Here is a 3,570-nt window from a genome sequence, read left to right as displayed (position 1 = left end):
AATTTCCATGCAAAAGCCTCTTTTAGAAAGAGGAAAAACAAGATATGAGGGATTTTAGATGAACGTGATGAATGGATAAATGAAGCTGCAGATGTTGAGAGAATTTTTTGTGATTACTTTGCAAACTTGTTCATCATCAAGGCTCTCACAAGAACAAATTAATGCAACTTTATAGGATGTGCCAAGAAGGGTGATACGGAAAATGAATGAAGAGCTAAACCAGCCTTTTGCTGAAAAGGAAGTCACAACAACCTTAGTTCAAATGTGTCCTACCAAAGCAGTAGGCCCTGATGGAAAGCCTAGAAAAGTAGCTGAGTTTAGGTCAATCAGCTTATGTAATGTTATTTACAAAATTGTAGCAAAAAACAGTAGTTAATAGGCTGAAACAAATCTTACATTATATTATCTCACCTACTCAAAATGCTTTCAAAAATGTTTTCGTTTCTAAGAGACTTATCTCTGATAACCTTATCATCGGTTATGAATGCCTTCATAAAATAGGTTGAATAAATAAAAAAGCACGGGTTAGTAGCTTTGAAACTTGATATTAACAAGGCTTATGATAGGGTAGAGTGAGATTTTTTTAAAAAGTGTCATGCATAGATTATGCTTCTCAATAAAATGGGTGGACTTGATAATGAAATGTGTATCAACCTCCTTCTTTTCTATTTTGATAAATAGAGTAGCTAAGAGTTTGATTTATCCCCAAAAGGGACTGCGACAAGGCTGTCCTCTGTCATTATATTTGTTTATTCTTTGTGCAGAGGTTTTTTTCCAACTTATTGTTGCAAGCAAAATCAAAGCAATTCATCCATGGCTTAAAATTTAGCAGACAACTATCCATCTTACACTTTCTTTTTATAGATGATAGTCTCATTTTTATAGGGGCCGCCACTAAAGATTGCATTAACCAAAAAGCCATCTTTGCGTGCTATGCTGTAGCATTAGGCCAAATTTTCAATTTTGAAAAGTCTTCAATGTTCTTTAGTGGAAATACTCATACAACTCAAGTAGCCACAATAAAAAACATCTTTCATCTTCATGTTATTTCGAGGCATGCAAAGTATCTTAGGCTACCATCCATGGTGGGGAGGAAAAATGTGATTTTTTTCAATGACATCAAGTTAAGAGTTTTAAACAAGATCTCTATCTGGAACATGAAATTGTTCTCAAGTAGAGGACAAGAGGTACTCATTAAATCTATAGCTCAAGCAATTACAACCTATGCTATGAGTGTTTTTAAACTTCTAATAGGTCTTTGTATAGATATCCAAAAAGCAATTGTTTATTTTTTGTAGGGATCAAAGAAAGACACATTCACTAGGCTAGATATGACAGATTGTGTAAAGTAAAAGGTAAGGGTGGTATGGGATTAGGAGATCTAACATGCTTTAACCAAGCTTTAGTGGCAAAGCAAGGGTGGAGGGTGGTTCATTTCCCAGAATCCTTAATGGCCAGAGTGTTGCAAGCAAGATATTTTAAGAATTCAAGTTTTATGCAAGTTAAACTTGGATATAATCTCTCTTTCATTTGGAGAAGTATTTTATGGGGAAGACAAGTGCTTCAAAATGGGATGTGATGGAAAATTGGATGTGGGAAGCAGGTGGAGGTTTATCAGAGTAGATGGATCTCTAGACTTACCTCCTTCAAAATTCTCTCCAAAGCAAATTTACCTCTGGAATCTATTGTCTCCACTTTGATTGACAAAGAGCATAAATGGAAGGAAAGCATGATTAGGCAACATTTTGATTATGAAGATGCCGAGAAAATTCTAAAGATCCCTTTCCCAAGAACTTAAAAACCAGATCAAATGGTATGGGCTTATGATAAGCAAGGTAAGTATGATGTTAAAAGTGGGTACCAAGTTGCATTGAGCCTAAAATTTAAAGACCAACCAAGCTCCTCAAGAGCAAGTCCAACAGAATGGAATGCAATATGGAAGTTGGAAATTCCAGAGAAAGTGAAGGTGTTTATGTGGAGAGCAGCCCAAGACTTATTGCCTACGGCTGGAAACTTGTGGAAAAGAAAGTTTTACAAGACCCATGGTGCTAAAGATGTGGAAAGAAAGGTGAAAATATTTTTCATGCACTTATAGAGTGCAAGTTCTCCCAAAAGGTGTGGAATTAGACTAGTTTCAAAGACGATCTAGATGGTATGGGGAACCAAAATTTGTTAACTATCATGCAAGCAATAACAGAGAAGAGAAACACAAGAGTTGTGGTGCTTTTTGTGTCTTTGTGTTGGGCCAATTGGCACTCAAGAAACCTCTTTATATTTGAAAAAGGAAAGGAGGATCTAAGAATTCCAATGCCTAGAGCTGAAGCAACAGTTATGGGTGGGCAATTTCGGATCCGATCGGATTTCAGATAATTCGGATTGAAAAAAAATTCATTCGAATTCAATCCAAATTTTCATCCGATCTGAATAATTCAGATCGGATGAAAATTTTGGATTACTCGGATTCGGATCGGATAAGTTTGGATTTCAGATTAATTTTCGGATTCAGATTATATTTGGGATTCGGATTGAAATCGGATTTGGACCTTTTTCACAATTCTCACAAAAAATTTATGAAATCTATAATTAATGGAAAATTACTAGCCATTAAAAAAAAAGAAAATGAAAACAAGCTGACAAATGACAATGTATATTGTATTGTTTCCTTGACAATATGGCATTGACATATACCAAGAAAACAAGCCGATACAAAGTTTCTATTCACAAAAAAAAAAATATATATAAGCCATTAAAATGAAAACATTTAAGTAATCAAATCTAATAATCTATAATCAACGGCCCATTTATATTCTCATATGCATTCATTTTGTATAAACACTCCCATTTCATTTAATTAGTAATGCTCTTACAATTTAGGTGCATAAACATTACTCCAAGTCCAAGCCTCCAAATAAGCAACACAAAATAAACATTGCTCCAAGTCTCTAAATAAACAACACAAAATAAACTTTGCTCCAACTCTAAGTCTCCAAGTAAACAACACAAAATAAACATTATTCCAAGTCTCCAAACAAACAACACAAAATAAACAATTAAACATTACTCCAAGTCTCCAAATAAATAAACAACACAAAATCACAAAATAAATATTATCATTATATCATCCAACAATAAAATAAAGCAAAATAAAAATTATCATCCAAAAACATTTAGATAGACTACAAGTTATTCAAACCAAAAGCACAATAACACCAAATTAAACTCACAACACACTTTGATGAGTCCTTAACTTTTGCTTTCCAACTACCAACTTCAACTTTCCTAACATAAGATCAAAACAATTATCATGTTACAATTGACTTAAAACCAAAAGTAAAACAATTATAAATATAATACCTTGAAACCAAAAGATCTATTAAATTTAAGAGTTACCTATTCAAATATCAAGACGAGTACTAACACCCATCGTTGTAATTGTTGAAGCTTGTGATTGTACATACTCTTTAAAATGAAAAAAACATAATAACTTATAATTAATGCATAAGTCATATAAAAAATGTGTTATAATAAATTTAAAAGGTATTATATATAAAATGTAATATAAAAAGTTAC

This window comes from Citrus sinensis, chromosome 9 (genome assembly GCF_022201045.2).
Source record: "Citrus sinensis cultivar Valencia sweet orange chromosome 9, DVS_A1.0, whole genome shotgun sequence".
Lineage (NCBI taxonomy): Eukaryota > Viridiplantae > Streptophyta > Magnoliopsida > Sapindales > Rutaceae > Citrus > Citrus sinensis.
The sequence above is the reverse complement of the archived record's forward strand: the minus strand, read 5'-3'. Positions refer to the sequence as shown.